Source organism: Ambystoma mexicanum, chromosome 6q, assembly GCF_040938575.1.
Source record: "Ambystoma mexicanum isolate Mex_15411 chromosome 6q, UKY_AmexF1_1, whole genome shotgun sequence".
Lineage (NCBI taxonomy): Eukaryota > Metazoa > Chordata > Amphibia > Caudata > Ambystomatidae > Ambystoma > Ambystoma mexicanum.
The window spans coordinates 1,319,927,472-1,319,947,345 of NC_090937.1; positions in this window are offsets into that span (position 1 = coordinate 1,319,927,472).

Here is a 19,874-nt window from a genome sequence, read left to right on the forward strand (position 1 = left end):
GATAGTGAGGAAGCCCTCCTGTGAGCTGCGGCAGTTAAGAGACTGCTCAGAGGAGACCTGGAGGAGAGGTAAGCTGAGCGAGGGGCCCTGTGGATCTGGATGAGGGCCGGCGCCCGTACATGATGACTGGCTGCCCCCTCCCCCACTTTCAACATAGCTGAATCTCGAGGTGAGTCCCTGTGAGCCTGCAGACCCTTCCGCTACGCAATGCCTGAAGAGAGGGAGAATCACCAGTACCTGGTGACCCCAGCACCTACACGACTCCCCAGGAGATTGTTGAACGCAGCTCCTGGGACTCAGCGAACACCTTCGGGACTGGATCACCGTCTCCAGCCTGCACCTGAAGCTGCGCTGGCATAGCCCCTTTCTCCCCGCCATGGGCCGCCCTGAAACTCTGGGAAACATCGAGCTTTGAAAGGTGAGAGCCCAGTACCGGCGAGACCCACGCAGGCCAGGGGTCCCCGCAACTATATCTGGCTCCCTGCGCCCTTAGAGATGCCCCCAATAAGCAGTGGAGGCTGGGGAGCAGACATTGCGGCTGAACGACAGCAGCAAAAAACCTCACCTACAGCCTGCCGCCAAGTACAGCCCCTAACCAGGCGACCCTAGGTGCTGCAGGTGCCACTCAGGTTTGGAGCAGCACCGCCATTGACCATTCCCACTATCGCTGTGTGCATCCACCGATCTGCCAGCCTCGACCCATGTCCCTCGTACCCACCACCAGCCACGGCAACCTGGTCCCCCCCCCCCTGGACCTTTCAGACACCCTCAGCTAAGCGGCAGGACCTAAGCAGAGCTCCATCTCAGAGTTCACTCCAAGCCCTCCGACCTGGCAGCTCCTGGGGTGCCACAGCCCACTCTCCTCCCCCCACTCAGGTCTGAAGATTGAGCATCCCACCCCCACCGGAGCCCAATTCGCGGCAGGGGGATCCTGCCCCGAGAAGTACTTGACGGTCCACTCCAGGCTGCCTCCTTTCACTTGCCACCAGTCTCCCTAGCAGGCCTGGTGCCTAAAGTGCTGCTTACTGAAACCCCCCGGGATGAACTTTTGACTCTCAGAAATCTACAGCTACGGCTCCCCCGCTAACATCAGCTGCCAACGCGAAGGCCCTGGGGACAAGCCCTCCCGATAATAGACGCCCCGTCCCGCACAAGAGTCACCACCCACTGGGCCTAGCGACTGAACATCCTCATCCAAGGTAAGCTGACATCTTCAGCCTGGGAACCCAGGATTGAGGTGGGCTGTTCTCTTGAACTAGTCGGCTCCTTCAGCGGAACCAAAGCAGACGCAAAGGCCCCCGAAGCGGGCGTCAAGAACAATGACAAAACTTGTCAAAGCAACCAAAACTCCGACATCTCACCATGTTGCTGGCAGCAGACAAGACTAAGAGACCGGACCCCCCCAGACTTACCCCACCGAAGTCCTCTGAAGAGCAGGGAAAGCTGGCAACTAAGGAAGACATTCAGAGCTTCATGCTAGGCATTAAGGCAGAGTTTAGATCCTGCATGACAGAGCTCTCCACGAAGCTGGAACAAACAGACCAGAGGGTCATGGAGGCCGAGCAGAGACTAGCCGAAGTCGAGGACCGGACCCAGAGCCACAACGCTACCCTAAGGGGATATGCAAAGAGAGATCCAGACTCTGCAGAACAGGGGTGAGAACCTGGATTTTAAACAGGAGGACCTAGAAAACAGGGCCCGAAGGAACAATCTTCGAATTCGAGGGGTCCCCCCAACAGTACAAGACAAAGATCTGCCGGAAAACATTGGCAACTTCTTTCAAGCCCTGCCCCCACTCATGGACAAGACCCAACTCATCCTAGACCGCTCCCATAGACTCCGCCTAAGGCGGGGGGTGGACTCAGACGCCCCGCCAGATGTGATAATGAGGGTCCATTTCTACTCCACCAAGGAGGCCATCTCAACAATAAGCTGCACTAACGATGAGCTGTCCTTTCAGGGAGACTTGCTCCAGATTTATCAAGACCTCTTCCTGATAACCTTAGAAAAAAGAAGAGCCCTCAAACCTTTAACCCTATTCCTGCAAAACCAGCAAATCCGGTATTGATGGCTATTCCCCACCACTCTCCAATTCACCTACCAGGGAACCCAACGCTCAATAAGCCACCTGGAAGACGCAGAGTCTATTCTGCACCCACTTTCTCCCGGGTGCTCGCCCACTGGCAGTCCACAATGAACGCCGGAGTAGGCCAATCCAGCCCCCCCGGAGCAACCTCAACCTGCTTGGTCCAGGGTGCAGAGGCGCCGGAAGATAAGATAGACCTACGATGATTTACTATCAGGAATCAACTAACTACGGAACTACAAAAGACAATGACGATGCTGTGGGCCCGGCGCGACCCATATCCCACTCCGAGGTGTGTGCCATCAATCCACCCTTGGAGGAGAACTAAGTTATGTTCTACTGTCCCAGCCCCGTTGGCTAAAAGGACAGAGAAGGCCCAGTTGGCCATGGGAATCACAGAACAAGAAAAAACGGCCTCCCGCATTGCCACAAGTTGGAGAGGTCATAAAACTCAACCACAGGAGATCTGAACCGATGCCAAGCCCATACATGATGAATGAATCCCACTGCCCTCCCCCTCAGGCTCCGCCCCAGGTACTAGTGGAGGCTCATGAGACCCCTCAACCGCACCAAAAATTGAAATTCCTAACAATAAACATCAGAGGCTTAAATTTCCCGTAGAAGAGAAAATCCATGCTGCAGCGCCTGCAGAACGATGCGCCCTCTGTCGCCTTCCTCCAAGAGACCCACCTGATCCCAGCAGATTTCACCTCGCTCCGCGATAGGCAATTCCCACTGCAGTTCTTCACATCAAATGGCACCAAGAAAGGTGGGGCGGCAGTGTTCTTTGCCAAGGGGCTCAGACCACAAATCTTGGATACTTTACTTTGCCCAGAGGGCTGCTTCGTGGCGATCAAATGCTGGATCTATGACCAACTCTACTCGCTAATTTCAGTTTACGCTCCAAATGATAAACAAGAGGAATTCTACTTAGCTCTAGAAGATGCCTTCCCACAGTTCGTAGAGGCCAGACGATTATCAGGGGAGACTTCAACGGAGTCCCAGACCCAATCAAAGACAAGTCACACCCTCCGGCTCGCACAGACTTGGCAGCAGCCCTACTCAAATTATTCAGAACCCTAGGCGTGGTGGACACTTGGAGAGTTCTGCATCCAGAAGACCGAGATTATTCATTCTATTCCTATGTGCATAGAACCTACTCTCGCATCGACCTTCTGTTAGCCTCCCCTCAAGCTTTGGCCTTCACTGACGATGTGACCATTGGTACTAGGGTGCTATCAGATCACGCCCCGATCACTCTAACGCTTAGAGCCCACGACCCTGACCCAGCCCTGAGACGCAGGTGGGCCCTATATGACCCAATCTTGGGGGACATGTCATTGAGAGACGCAGTGGCAAAATCTATCAAGGAGTTTTTTAAGGAAAACAAAACGAAGACACCTCCCCAGCTAACACTTGGGATGCGATGAAGGCGGTGGTGAGAGGAGCTTTAATCTCTCAAGGAGCAGCTTACCAAAAGAGGAAACGGCAAGCCCACTAGATCCTGGAGGACGAAGTACAGAAAGCGGAAGCAGTGTGTAAGGCGAAGAATTGGACCCCGAGAGCCCACCGGGCCCTGCAGGCAGCCTGGAAGAAGCTTGAAGCACACTATGCGAGGACACGGCCCAGCTTCTAGCCAGAAATAAGCAAAGCTACTATGCCAAAGGGAATAAGGTAAACACATTCTTGGTGCGAAGATCAGAAAGAGAAACTCCATCCTAGGCCTCCGTGATCCCCAGGGTTAGAGTTCAGTTTGCGGATGGTGACAAGCTACGGCTAGCAGCGGCCCACCTCAGAGACAGGATGTTAGCATCCCCAAGATCGCACGAAGAGCAACAATCCTACCTGCGAGACGCGGATCTTCCACACATCACTCCCACGACGAGAGACGAGCTAAAGGCCCCGATCACAAGCGAGGAGGTCGGCGTTGCTATCAAGAGTCTCAAACCAAGGGCCCCGGGACCAGATGGGTACTCGACCTGATTCTACAAAATCTTCCGTCCTCAGCTGCTGACCCCCCTGACAACGCTTTTTAACTCCTTCGCCGTCTCAGGGATGATTACACCAACAATGCAAGAATCGATCACAGTCTTCGCTCTTAAGCTGGGAAAAGACCCCAGGGATAACGCGGCGTATAGACCCATCTCCCTCCTAAATCTGGATGCTAATATATATTCGAAAGTCCTGGCAAACCGACTAGCGAGAGTACTCCCGGACATCATCAACCCAGACCAGACGGGATTCATAATGAATAGAGCTACTGCAGACAACATACGCAGGGTCCTTAATCTGATGGAGATCGCGAATATAGACTCCCAAAAATTAGCAGTGCTAGCCCTGGATGCAACCAAGACTTTCCACAAAGTGGACTGGTCTTTCCTCCGACTCACCTTGGAGTCCTTCCACTTCGGGCCCGTCATTTCAAAAACTCATCCTAGCGAACTACCAAACCCCAAAAACCCTTCTCCGGGTCAATGGCTTGCTATCCAGTCCAATCCCCTTAACATGTTGAACTAGGCAGGGATGCCCGTTATCCCCCTTACTCTTCGCCCTAGTGATGGAACCCCGGCCCAACGAATCCGCCTCAACCCCAGAATTAAGGACCTCCAAATAGGCCCCTCTCAGCACAAGATCGCGCTGTATGCAGACAACGTGATGCTAACCATAACGGATACTTCTCAGTCTTTAGGGTCCTCCCTAGCAGAAATTCATAGATTCAGAAGGGTATCGGGATTCGCTATTAACTTCGCAAAATCATGTGCTTCTAGGCGGAGGATGGTTTTCCAGAATAAGTGACTCATAATAAATTGTTTCAGTTGCTTTGCAATAAATGTTTTCAAAATCTTAGACGCTTGTAGGATGCAATGGGATTTATTTATGGAATATTTTTACTGTTTGATTCATTTCATGGAGGAATGGGTCTAATTTAATACTCTAAAATGCATGACAATAGGTGGGAAAGGGGCCAGTAAGGTAAATTGTTATGTTTGTAAAATTCTTTTTCTTTGTGTTTGGTTTAAATTAAACCTTTACAAAATGATTTCCAATGAAAAAGAAAAACAAAATATAAAAGACAAAATGAGTAGGAAGAGAAAACAAATTAAAAGTAACTCAATTCATCAAAGAAAGTATAAATACAAGACAATATAAATATTCTCAAACTCAGACATATTTTCCTCATTCTAAAATACTCTAGATTCAGTTAAGCAATTAATAGCAATCCCAAAACAAAAACAAAAAGAAAGTATCAGAACTTAAACTTATATATCTATACATAGGTTCTCCCATTTGGAATTTCAGCAGGACATGAGCAGAACATAAGCAAAAACATATGAAGGGCTCAATTATTAAAATTATTTAAATCCTTTCAAGATTTACAGAAGGTCTACACTTCTTATAAAGCCCGCCAGAGCCAAACCCTCATGCACATGTTGTATATGTAGGCATCGTTTCCAGATGTTATCTGTGTTACATATTGATTGATGTTTTAGGAGGAGTAGCAGATATGTATTTCTGCACGCTGTTAGCGCTACGCAGTCTAGAACAAGATGTTTAGTAGTTTATCAGACTAGACTTCAAAATCTGCCTCGCATCTCATTGCTTGAAATTTGACCTCTTCTATACTGTACTTCTTTGGTCAGAAGCAAATGCCACCCTCTAAGATAGTGATTATGGAATTGTGTCAATATTGAGGAGAGAGATCCCCGTCGTTTGTGTTCATGTGCGAGGTGACTCATTGATGAATATGAATGAAAAGCATCTGTGGTCATTATCCAATTATAATCTAGCAAACATCGGTAAGGGTATCCAGATCAGAGCCAACTTTAGGCAGAATGATTTCACATCTAGTCCGAAAAAGCTCCTGATAGTTGGATATGCCGTTAGAATTTTGTAGAGTAGCAAAAGAGACCCCTAACGTCTGATATAAAGAGTTTGGTCTGGGAGCCAGGAGTTTGGAAAATAGTGTTAATAAGCGCCACTCAACCCGTGCTTTTAAAGAAATGTCCCCTTGTTTATACCTTATTGCCACTAGTGGTACTGCGCTTGGTACTCCCAGAATCATTCTCCACAATGTACCCTCTAATCAATCTAATAGGTTGATTATTATTTTATCTTGCTACTCCAGGCCATACATTATTTTGGGAACTATTTTCCCTTCGAAAAACATAATGGCAGGTTTAAGTGAAAATCCGCAAAACCTACGGTCTATTTTCAGCATTTGACTCTGTAGCTGCGCTGCTTTTTTGAGCAGAATGTCTAGCCCTGTTTTATAACATTTATGTGCCGCAAAGTAAAACCCCAGACTAGTTGCTATAGGGCTCCGTTCAATGTTTCAACTAATGCAGCTGTTTTTTTAGCCTTTCCTCCTGTATGCAAGATTTTTTTGTTCCTTGGGGTTGATTGTGAGACCATTGTCTCTGGCATACCCTGCAAATGATTTTAAGAGTCTGTGTAGACCAACCTTTGTTTGATCAAATAACAAGACATCCTCCGCATATGCCAGCCATGATATTTTCACTGACCCTACCTTTGGGGGGATTAAGCCACCATCAGACAAGCAGTTCTCCACATCTGACATATATTGGTTGAACAACCACGGAGCCAGCACACAGCCTTGCCTTACCCCCTTATATGAGCAATTTATTTAGCTAAGATCACCTTTTTGATTGAGCCTTACCTGAATACTGCAGTTGTTATACACCCCACTGATGAGCCTAAGGAGCTCTATCGGCATACACCACCCAGTCAGTTTGACCCAAAGCCTCTTCCTATCAACACTGTCGAAGGTGGCCAATAGGTCAACTGATGCCATAAAGGTACAACCATTAGTCATCCTCTACGAGTCTTCTTGGATACACTTAACTGTGAGGCCATTGAGATTAGTAGAGTGGCCTTCATGATACCCTATCTGCAACTGATTTAAAGGATGGTATGTCAGTGCCCATTGTTCCAAGTGGGTCAGCAAAAAGGCCGAAAAGATCTTACAATCAGCGTCAATCAATGAGATTGGCCTGTACATTTTTGATTCTGATCTGCTGCCATGGTTGAAAATAGGAATCATATGTGCATTGCCCCAAGAAATGAGTGTCACACCTGTATCAATGATATCAGTAAATTCTAAATAGTGTACTTGTGCCCAGTTAGATTGGTCGGCCTTTAGAGTATTATTAGTCAGACCATTAGGGCCTGCTGCATGAGATTCTTTGCATTTTTTCAGTAAGGTGTGAATGATGGACATTTCTCAGGCGTTTACTTAGCAATATTTTTTACTAAAGAGTACCACATTAAGCTGATTTTTGGCTTCCTAAATCTGGTCTCAAAAAAGGTGATCCTCTCAGATTCTAGAATGGGATTTAGGTCATTTATCACGTTGTGAGGATCTTGACCATTGATAAGAGATCAAAAGGCACCTATTCTAGAATTAATCAGAATCCCCAGCATAATCTCTGCAACATGCTGTAATAGCAGGCTCTTAATAGACTTGCAGAAGTTCTTGTACTTTTGCTTAACTTTCTTGATTAGATTTGTGGTGACCAAAATATCTGTGTCATCAATATTGATTTGTTTTACCTCCCTCCTCATTTTGTTTTATTCCCTGGCCAGATCTCCATTATAACAATGCTGTGGTCTGATTGATTTATAACACTTAGTGCTCAGGTGGGATTGCACACCCGAGATCAACACATCTATGAACCTCTGAATTCCTGTCACGTTGAAATTGTTATAATTTACCAATTCAGCATGGTTATATTCATAATCGCCCCTAATTTGTGGTTCAAGAAATCAATATTAGAATGTGACCAGTGAACAGCATTTCTTCTAATAGAAGCTACAATATTCGTTTCTATTCTGTGTTCTCTACTAGTGATTATAATAATAAATACTGCTGTCAATATGCAGTGATCACTCCAAGAATTTCTGAACAGTGAGAAAGAGACACTGCGATTAAACAAGCAAACATTGATGTAAATATAGTCAAGGAGCGATTACCTGCTCCCTCGTTGCCATGTATGCCAATTTCCATTATCAATTACACTCAATGGGGTTCCTACTAAAGGTTGTAGGCCTAGAGCCCCCAGCGCAAGATAACACAACCTTCTAGCTTCACTTTTAGCAGTCAGGATCTTATTCTCACCCAAAGAGTTACAGACTTCCCAAGGATTATCTTGAAATGAACAATTGGCATTAAAATTCCCCAGCACGATGATCTTTGCACTTGGGTGTCTAGCTGTCCGTTCATCCATACATTGACTCAGTGCTTTTACAAATCAATTGATCTCTGATATTCCTTTATGTCAGTAGATGTTGATAAGTAATATCTCACATTTATTTTCTGAAGAGAAAAGCTCCATACCCATTGCACCAAAAGGAAGGTTTTCAGACAGTGTCACAGGCGGGCCTAAAGCACTATCCACTGCAATCGGCAATCCCTCCGAAGATCTTCCCCCCTTACTGGGTTTTGCTGCTTGAGTAAATATTTGAAAACCATCTAGGATTGGTGCTGAGGTCAGCCAAGTCTCCTGTAAACATATACAATTGCCCTCTCTTAATTTGGATAGACACTCTAAGTTAGTAAATAAATGTTTGCTGCCAGAGGTATACCAAAATTTGACAAATACATTGATATTTCTATGCCCCGTTCCCACCCAATCTGCTTGTTTAAGGGACCGGTTTGCGCCACAGTGTTGATGTAACTGCAGCACAGTCTATTTTACTCTTAAGTAACTAATCATCTACTCTTCCAGATCTGCTAATTTCATTGCCATTTGAGTGCACGATACTTCACAGATTTTCCTTGAAACCTAATGAGCCCCCTTCTTCCATTTTTATGGGACTAACTTCAAAACCTAGATCTAGAAGGAGTGTTCATTGAGAAAGAACAAGTTCCTTAACTAAAGGGGGAATCGGATAAATGGTGCATCTATGTGTCCTATCCGGAAAAGCAACTCTGTCATTATCAAAGGCGTTTAGTAAAGAAAAAGCAGGCATATCTGCAAAAATCAAGAAAATGTTTGATCTTTTAAGACAGAACGGCAAATCTTTACCCGGTACTGATGTCATGTTCAATCTTAGATCCTTTTTACCCTCTTTAAAGACATTTGTTCGCCCCCTCATGGTGCCTTGCAACCACACATCCTTTTCTGTCTCTGCCCCTCTGGCATGTTGTAAGATGCGATATTTGCCCTGTTTGGAATTAGGCCACTCAGACGAGTGGTCCCGTGGAGCATAGCTAGTTGGAACATGCAATCATTTTAACAGATCACTCACACCAGAAGCTACTGAAGGATACATATTCGAGGGTAGCGAACTAGCCATCTTTGTTTCAATTAGACCTGGCTCTGTTGACAGAACCGACATTCCTTGATGTGTACTTACTGAAATCTGATCTGTTTTAACCATTTCCTTTTTTGTTGAGCAGAGTGATCTCATAATGTAATCTCTTCTGCCAGGCAAATTCCCAACATCTCCATTCAGGCAAGCCACATTAAAGCATCGCCTGGGTGGTATCTCCCCGCTATCCTCCCCTTCACCAGCTCGATCTCTCAGTGTTGGCAAAATAAAGGGACATGGTAGAGACTTCTCCATAGAAGCAGGGGGACTCTTTACACTGACTTGATGCCCAAGGTCGGACCCATCCCCCCTGCTGAGCAACCCTTGCGCCGTCACATTTGTTCTCCCACTCATCCATGCAACCAATTGTCGGCCCAAGATAAAAAAAAATCCATTTATTTCCAAAGGAGCCAAAAAGTCAGTAGTAAGCGGATCAGTCTGTATATTACAGTCCATAGTTTTGGTTATCATCTTCTCAATAGGAGCTTGAGCACCTTCTTTAATGAGAGGGGACATATTAGACTTAAAGAATGGTTTATAGTTCAGTCTTATGTTATTCAGACATATTTTGCTATGCTGGGATTTTTTTTAATAGGCTTGTGTACTTTTCCCTGCAATGGAACATTTGCAATTTATTCTTCAACTGATTCTTCAAGAGCCTCAGTCTTTTTTAGCAACACTTCCTCCTCCGTGTTGCTCTGATTGCGTCGATCTCCCGATGAATCAGACCTGACATTATCCATTGTATTGATTTGTGGGGCAGATATGTTCTTTATCTGAGATACTGAGCCATGAATGGTTCCAGGGATTTGATCAAGAGCTGAGGAGATAGTTGTTTCAGAGATTTCTATTATTTCAATTAACTCATCATTACTCACAGGCCCATCACCTTAAAGAACTGTCGGGATGCATATGCCAGCTCCAGTGGGTCGAAAACGAAGTTCAGATCCTATAAGATCGAGTTTAGAATTAATTTCCATCATCGGGGAGTTTGTAGATTTTACCTCGGCAAAAATATTGTTGTAGAGCGATACAAAGGAACTCAATACCATGTTGAGAGCTGAGACCGTTGGATGGGTCAGATGAATTCTCTCATGGCCTCCTTTAGTGAGTGGTGCAAAACTGGGTTTTCATGTCGTTCTTCTTCAACCACTGAGTGGTTTTTGTCAATCTGTGCATGGCCATCCAGATCATTACTGATGGAATATTTCTCAATAAGATTTGTAAGGTCAGATGGAGAGCCATGCACTGATGCATCGCATGTTTGTTGTATCACATTATTAACATTCTCGAACTGCGTCAGTTCTTCATTTTCTTGGACTTGATCTGCAAATTTGATTATGCTAATGTCAGTTAGGTCTTTATGTCCACAAAGAATTTCTTGTGTAGCCATGACTGAATGATCCAGCATAGCTTTTCCCTCGGTCACGGGTAGAACTTTCAGTTCAGTACTTTTTGTTGCGCTTTTAGAAAAAGTAGTGATCCAGGTAGCGCTGGCCTGAAATAGGCCAGAGTACTGCATTCACTTTTAGGGTGTTAAATGAAACGAAAGATTTGTTGTATATAATCTTATCGTTTTTATTTTTTGCTAAATCTGCATAGCATGATGGTATTGATGATATTCTTTTCATATCTGTTGATATGGCAGGAATTAACTGATTATCCATGTTTTAAATTAGTTGGGGAACTGTATGGTCGGCTGGAGTAAACCTACTGCTTAACTGGTCCTATGGATCAAAGATGGTAATAGGTGGAGAGTACCAACATAGCGATGTCGAGACCTGTGGTGTTTGTAGCACATGATTGTGGTCGCAAAGCGAGGAGACAGTCTCATTAAGTACCACATGTTCCGAAGTTAGAGCAGGGTCTATTAGGAGCTCTTGGCCCTATTGACTGCACAAGCCAGCTCGCATGATGATATAGCAGAGGCAGCTGGCCTCAATAAACAACCAGGCAGTTCTTGATTATACTTTATTGTAGAACAGCTACACAAAGGTCCTAGTGAGATTTGTAATCACTATTATTATGTATTTAGAAGCAGCTGGTCCAGATCAAAGGGATCTAAGTCCCAACAGTCTTTGGTCAGTAGGAAACACACACTCCTACCCGAGCTTAAATGCACACAGATTAGATCAAAAAATCACCCAGATCAAAGGGAACAAAGTCCCAACAGTCTCTAGGGAAGTCTCTGAATAGGAGTTCTTTATTTGTTTATATCAGCAGATTAGAATCTCAAGTTTAGCCAGTTCACAAATCCATTATGTGGCAAAACAGAGACCCCCACAATCTCCAGGACGTAGTGCCTATGGTGGTTAGTAATATAAGTAGTGCTTTGCAATATGGAAAAACATGCATGCAGCCACGTGTGCAGCCGAATATAAAAATGCTGCTTACCAATAGCTGTTACGACGCAACTCGCGCTTATGCTTGTCCTCCGATTTCAAACATGTGGGATCAAATTAGGAGAAAGAGGAACAGCTAGAGTCGCTTGCAGTACCTTGTTATAACGTTGAGACATGCTTGTTCACAAACTTTTCCAAAAATGTTAAAATGTAGCAATATAGAGATGACAAGTAAGGCGGACTCACAGCCTCGCAGCCCACAGCCTTCAGTCTGCAGACTGAAGACTGTAACACTTAGCGTCCCATTTCGCGATCCGCTTCGGAGGGTAGCAAGTCTTAAAGCAGGAGGCAGGAAGTTGCAGGCGGAGCTTGTTCACAATGTAGACAGCAAGGAAAAGCTCAGATAGAAGAACAGCGCATAGTCCGCATGTATTCTGGTGCAGACTATAACACTTAGCGTCCCGCTCCGTAAACTGTTATATAGGTGGAGTTTGTGTTGAACAAGTCACAGAGTAAGCATATCGCGATTTGACAATTATCAGCTACCTAAAATATGGTGAAATGAAAAGAAATAGAACCTCAAGAGCTCATGCTTTAACCACACTTATGAAGAAGTGTGCGGACACTTCTGAAGGCTTTAGCTTAAGGGGTATAATCATCACTTATAGGCAAGGAATGGTTCCTGCATTAATATGGGGGTGGAGCTTTGGGACATTGGAATATTGACTGGCTTAATATGCTGGAGGGAGCCACTCTTAAAAAGAATACTTGGCTTGCCACAGTGTGTCCTGGTTCAGGCCATTTTTGTGGAACATGGTCTAACATCTATTAGTGCACTTGTATAAATCAGAAGTGGCATTCTATACATAAAAGCCAAAAAAGAACTAAAATGCCCACTTTTGACTATTGTTGGTCCCACATTCGTGGGCAGCGAAAAGGATGCACCTGGGACCTATGGCCAACAGGTAAAGGATCTGTTTGCAGAGGTTAGGTGGATCCCGGATTGGGAACAATCTGATTTATAAACACGGGCTCCTGGAGAGACCCTATTCTGCCCAGGAGAGCTTCATATCTAGGTAAGCGTGCGTATGCGTATCTGTCTGACTTTCTAATTTTTGCACAATTTAGATGTGCCCCACTTTTATTAAGGAGTAGGAGACAACACTTAATTCTCCTATTTTTCATTTCCTCTCTACCAACAGGAGTCCATCGCGACCTTGATCGATGAGATATTGCTTATCCCATTCTGACATCTGTGGTCAAAATCATACCCCAGAGGTAAGCCGTGTCCACTAATCATATATGAGACACCAAGTGATTTTATCACTTTTATAATTATGTTTGCTCAGCACTCCCCTTATTTAGTCTCATTCACCTCTTCGCAGCACCTCCTGAACATCGTGACTCTACTGTTCTCTCCGCCAGATGAAGGCTGTGACAAATATGTAGCATATCCAGCCCCTATAGATGGCTGAAACACCTTGGTGTAGACAAACTTTTCTCCAACCACAGTGTTACCAATGCTGTTCCACTGTATTGTACCAAAATACATTTTGTATATTTGTTTCAATTGTTCATGGGTTTTTTGACCCCTGTCGTTATGCATCGACAGTAGAAATCTGCACGTTGTTCAATGTATAAGTAATTTGACTTGATGATTGTTGTCTTGTTTAAATCTATATGACTTTACCTTGTAACCCATGATGTTTAGCACTATACCAAAAGCAATATATAAATAGATGCTGTTAAATATAAAAAACAGTATTCAAAATATCCAGGTGCAGTACTTGATGTTTATGTGTTAAGGTTGATTGAAAAAGTAAGGAGGCATGCCAGTTTCACTGACCCGTTCACTTGTTTTTTTGTTTATTTGGAACAATCTGTACATGGGTTAGTTAAGGGATTCACTGAAAAAGTGAAATTATGGGACCGCTGAAACAACTTTGAACATCTATCTAGATTGAAAAATTACTGCGGATATGCAACAATTCAAATGAGATGCTTAACACCCCAGGAATACCTTGACAAGTGCCCATGTTCAGCAATCAGGATGTTCTGCATGCTCTTGAGGTTCAATCAACTTCCAGTAATGGAGATTATGTGCCCTCGTTTGGGAAAGGGAAGAGATATGAAGGGATGCAGGCTCTGTAAACAAAAGCATATCTTGGAGTCAATCCGCCATATGTTGACAGGTTGCCTAGGAGTGGGACACTTGTATGAAAATGACTTTGGGGCCTATGTTCATCATTTGGGAGACATTGGAGGAAATTCATTTTGGAGAAAATATCTATTGGCATCAGACAGCAAACAAAATATACCCCTATATAAGCCGAGGCAGCAAATCCAGATACTTCTGGACGCAGTGTGAAATAAGATATAAACTAAAGTGTGTATTTCTCTTAGGGTCTATCAACATATTCCAGTATGAAATACTAATGAAAAGCAGAATACAGTATCTACCTCACTGACAGTTTTCAGAACTTTGACTTTGTATCTTAATGTTAATCGATATTGCTAATATTACATATATATATATATATTTATATATATATAAATGTATATATTATTACAGGGCCCGTGGTAGCGGCCGTGTAGTTTTGGTTAAGTTGCTCATCTCATAGGGAGACCACTTTTTGGTGGGCTTATAACCTTGCTTCCCCTGGACGAATTTGCATAACACTTTGCAAAAAAAGTATATGGCCCACTCTCAATTTTTCTGGGAAGTTGAGTAAGGTTTCATGGGGGGGCAAAGATATAGGGGGGGTCAAAAGCGCTGGACGGATTTTCACCAAATTGGCTTGGTCCCGAAAGCGTGCTTTTGTAAATTTGGTGAAAGTCAATCCAGTACTTTTTTGGAAACAGCTAAAATGTACATCTTAAAAAAATAGTGATTTATGGCTCCGCTCCGCGGTCCCTTTTCCCTGTTCACTCTGCAGTCAAAAGTCTCATTGGCCTGGAGTGTGGCATGATGTCGACAAACATTGGACTCGCCCGGTGGTTGGCTGGATGTGCATCACAATTTTGGGTAATGCCGCCATGGTGTATCAGAGGATAGTGCGGCGCCGAAAGTGGCTGGAAAACATGGTTTGCGGCATCTGGTGGGTGGAAGAGGGGATGGAAAGGGTGGGGGAATTAAAAGCAGTACATATAATATATTTGTTTAGGTGGAAGAAGACGGTGGTGTGCGAGCGGTGTCCACGAGTACTGTGGCAATTCGCGGGCAGCTCCGCAGGTGACTAGAGTCTGTGGTGACTGCAGAGAGGCTCAGTTGGGGATGGGGAGTGCATTGCAGATGATATCAGGATATTCCCATTGGTTGTAGTGTGCTGTGCTGACTCTGGTAAGGACCTAGCTTTTTGAGTGCATGGCCGGAGGCCTTGCACCGAATAGTATGCCCACTAGTTGCAAGTATGTTTCACACTGTTGGCTTGTGTGTGTCATTTGTGTGCAGTGTCCACATTGTTGGCTGCACGGCTGTGGTGATTGTTAGCACATCCTACAGTTTTCGGTCCATGCCTGGAGGTGGTGAAATCAATAGTCCTGTAGTGTGTCCACTGGGTGAAGTGTTGCAATACTGTGTGTCTAGATGTGGATACGGTGCCAGTGGATGGATTATGTGTTTGGGTTGTGCCCATTGGCCAGATGACTGAGTACTTTACTGTATTATGATGTATTGGATATCAGTACTTAATACAGTCTGGAATGCAGGGGCAATGTTTACAAGATTTTGTGGTTTGGTTGGAAGTAAAATAATAGTATGTGATCGTAAGTGAGTAGGGGTGCCGGAGGTTGTGCTATGTTTGTGGGTTCTGGGAAGTGGCTACATGTTTGCATGCATTTTTAAACATACTTCCGGCAACCTTAACATGACTTTGTTCCCGGGGCGAATTCCAGTTTATTAATTTTTTCTGGTTGTCAGCTGTGGTATTGCATCATTATCTAGATTGCCATAGATAGCGTTAAACTATTTTTCAAATTGCATACATATCCACTTGCAACATTCCATGTATATTTGAGTTTTTAATTGCGAATGCCAAATAAATGTTCTTCACACTTGTTGTTATTTTTCAAAAGTTTAACTTTTTTATTCCCTATATGAACTTTTACTCTCTAAACGTTTCACCCCTATTTATATCACACAGGATCATCAGGAGAGATTTGGTGCTGTTTTTGAAAAAAACAAAATACATTTTTTGTAAGTAAGTCAAAAGAAGTAAAATAAAAATAAAGAGATTTTTTGACAAGAAAAGGTTTTTTCAGTAACACAATTTTAAACATCATTTTTAAATCTGATAGGCTTTTTTATCATAATATTGTTTTGCAGCTTTCATGATGGCTTTCATTTTTCTATTCTCAGCATTATAACAACACAAGAAAAGGATATTGTTGTGAAAGTGGCACTCACCAATTGGTTTACTATGAGCTTGTTTTGCCAAATTTCATTCATTCAGTATGGTTTCTATGTTCTCTCTGTGGGCACAACTATAAAGTTCCTTTAGGTTATTGCCTTATTTAAATATAAAAGCACATATTTTTTTAGTAAAGATTTGACCTAGTCAGGTTTCCTTTAGTCAGATTTACTTTTGACTATACCATCACCTGCTTGTTCTTCAGACGATCTGAGCCGATCACTGCCTAAGAACCTCGCTGCAATGCTGAATCGCATCGATCCAACTAGAACATCTCGACGCCGGCTCGATCCATTGTTAGAAGCCACCTCAACCTTCTCGGCTCTGACTCGACCCCTTGAAAAGTGCTAAAAAGCCTGGCTCGATACTGTTGAGCGAAACAAGAAGAAGATAAATGGTATTCACACTAGTTCCGTGCTCGCTGCCTGGTTTTAAGGGCCCTTTGGGAAATGTCAGTCCCCCCTCCATACCTTCTTAAAGCATATCCTTGAACATGAACATTGCTGAAGAAACTTTGCCCGCCTTAACTTTCTTCACACCCAGATTTCTCCCTTTCATCCAAAAGTCTGAATATTCGGTGTCTTTCTGATATAGCTGGGTTACCAGTGTTTTTAGTAGTGTGTTTTTATTTTTATTTTAATTAAAGATGCATATTTTTTATGGAATCTTTCTTGGAGATGTCCTTTATTTTGGTATCACATTGTTTGGATGCTACTTTGCCACCTCACACCTCTCTTAAATAATGTATCATCCCCTTGGCCCATGGTACTTTAAGCAGCAAAGGAGGAATACATTTCTGGCTGTGCCTGTTTCACCTTTATAATTGAGATCATTGCTGGTTCAGTAGTAGTGTGGGGCTAACTAGAGGTTTTACCCACTACTCATCCCTACATTCCTGCAGAGCAGTAGTCACTTTATCACATGCACCTTCTATGTTCATTCTTCATCTTGGTGGTTGCATGATTATTATGACTAATGGATGGGAGACGTGGGAGGTGGGGCGCAGGTGGTCCAGTCTATCTCTAAAATGTCTGCACGTTGACTTCTTCTGAGGCACTTCGGTATAGAGAGAAAGGGAGTTCATTGCCTATGCTGAGTATGGTGCACCTAACATAAGGAACTTCCTTTAACCTCTTTTAACCTCTGAGGTCAAGACTTTGGGATGAAGTGGTGTCGCTGCCACATTGGCTGTGTTCCTGCCTTGTCTCAGTGTCCCATGTAATGATTGTGACTAATGGATGGGATCTGTGGGAGAATAAGTGCAGGTGGGCTTGTCTGGCTCTGAAATGGTCACAGCGGGACTTCTTCTAAAGCACTTGAGGGTTCTTATGGGGGCAAGTGAACCGGAGTAAGAGTGCCCAGCCCCTAGAATGAGGATTTCACAGATTACATCATGTTTTTTTTAAATTAGATTTGTTTATTGAGCATGTGTAGCATGTAAAGATTGTGCAGCTGCCCAGGCCCCATTTATCACCACTTTCATCAATTCCTCCTTCACCAACAGCACCGTCCCACCTGCCCGTAAGGAAGTGTGGGTGCGACCACTACTAAAGAAATCTACCCTTGACCCGGACTCCCCTAACAACTACTGTCCTATCACCACCGTGCTTTTTTTGCTAATAATTCTGGACAGGGCTGCCTATCTACAGATTCAGTCCTACCTGGAAACTCATAACATACTAGGCAAAAGACAATCTGGCTTCCGCCCTCATCACGGCACTGAATCAGCCCTATTACACCTAAAGAACCAACTATTGGAAGCCATGGACAAAGGAAAAACATCACTCCTCCTACTCTTGGATCTCTCGGCTGCCTTTGACTTGGTGGACCACAAGATCTTGTGCAAACACCTTAGACAATACCCACTTCTCTCAAGAGGCCACCGCCTGGATAACATCTTTCCTGGAAGGCCGAGCTATGAGAGTCTTTTCCGACCAAGCTTCTGCATCACCAACCCTCAATGAGTGTGGTGTACCACAAGGCTACTGTACCGCCCCCAACCTCTACAAACCCCTTCACCCTGCCACTTTTCAGAGACTTAGAAGAATTCGGCATAGCCTTTACTAACTATGCCGATGACACACAAATTCTTCTCCCTCTAACAGGGAACTTTGAGCTAGACCTCAACACCCTCCAACTTACATATACTCGCATTCAGGCCTGGATGGCAGCCGATGGGCTCTGTTTAAACAGGGGAAAAACAGAAATCTTGCTGGTAGGCCCAAAGAAGCCCTAAAAAAACTAGATGAGAAGTACAACTCATTCAGTATCTAGAACACTACTATCACAGCCTCCACCTCAGTGAAAACCCTTGGGGTATACCTGGACTCCATGCTAACAATGGACAAGCAAGTTAGCGCCATCTCATCCGTGGCCGCCTTCACCACAAAAATCATAAATGCAGTAAAACCCCACCTATCGCCTAGCAACCTACATAACATCGCTAGAGCTACAATTGGCGCAAAACGTGACTACTGTAACATCCTTCTTATGAGCACCTCTGCTAATAACATCAACAAACTACAAATGGCACAAAACAGAGCCCTCAGAGCTGCCCTCAGCATTCCCAAGAGAGAGCACATATCCCAGGTTAGGAAGGATGCCCACTGGCTCCCTATCAAAGAACGCATAACATTCAAGGCCCTCACCATCACACACAAATGCCTCGCCCAGACCGTTTCAGCCTACCTAGCAGATAGAATACACCAAGCTCCTGTCCACAGACCCAAACGTGACCAATACTCTCACTTGCTCTCTGTTCCAGCGTTCAACAGAGCTAAAGCTGGCTGCACCAGCTTTTAAGTACTGGCCCCAACAGCCTGGAACGCGCTTCCCCTTAGCCTAAGAAGTGAAGAATCCCTCACAGTGTTCAGAAAGCTGCTTAAAACAAAGTTATTTAACTAATACTTTCTACAAATGTACTGTCTCCTCTGTTCCACTGTAACCTCAGAACACTCGCTCAACACTGTCACTAAACATGTTCCACTGTATCATTGCTTGTACTTTAAGTAAACCCGCTTTTATAAATTCAAATAAATAAATAAATAAATAAATAAATGTGTATGATGACTATACATCAAAAAGTGTTTCCAGGTGCCACAAGACAAGGGCAGGGAGAAAATAACAGTAAAGGTCCTACTAGGCCTTGTGACATTCGGATTGTACCAGTGCAATAACAGGAAGTGTGGGGAGAGAGGAAGAGGGAGAAGTGCAAGGGGGAAGGAGGGCAAGGGGCTGGGCAAGTGCAAGGGGAAGCCCAGAGGGGCAAGTCCTCAGGCAAGGGGATAGGGGTGAACTAGTGTGAGGGAGGGGAGGTTGTCCAGACTCAGTAGGCTAGTGGGGGAAGGGTGCCCCAGGGCAAGTGCTGGTAAGAGGTAAGGGGGAGACTGGTTGAGGAAGGGCCTGCCCTAGTAAGGTTCATGAGGGATACAGGACACCAGACATAGAGGCAGGGGAACTAGCAGGGGAGGGGGAGGAGAAAGGAGGAAGAGAAAAGGAAGGTCTTGAGACACTTACGTAATTTAAGGAGATCCGGCTCAAGATGGTGAGGGGCAGAAAGGCCATTCCAGAGGGAGACACCTGCCAAAAAAAGAGATCCACCCCCCACTCTCTGCTTAAAGAAGCATCTGACTTGCACAGAATTTGAACTAGTAGACCAAAGAATTCTAGCAGAGAAGTATTTAGGGAGAGAGAGTTGGATGTAGT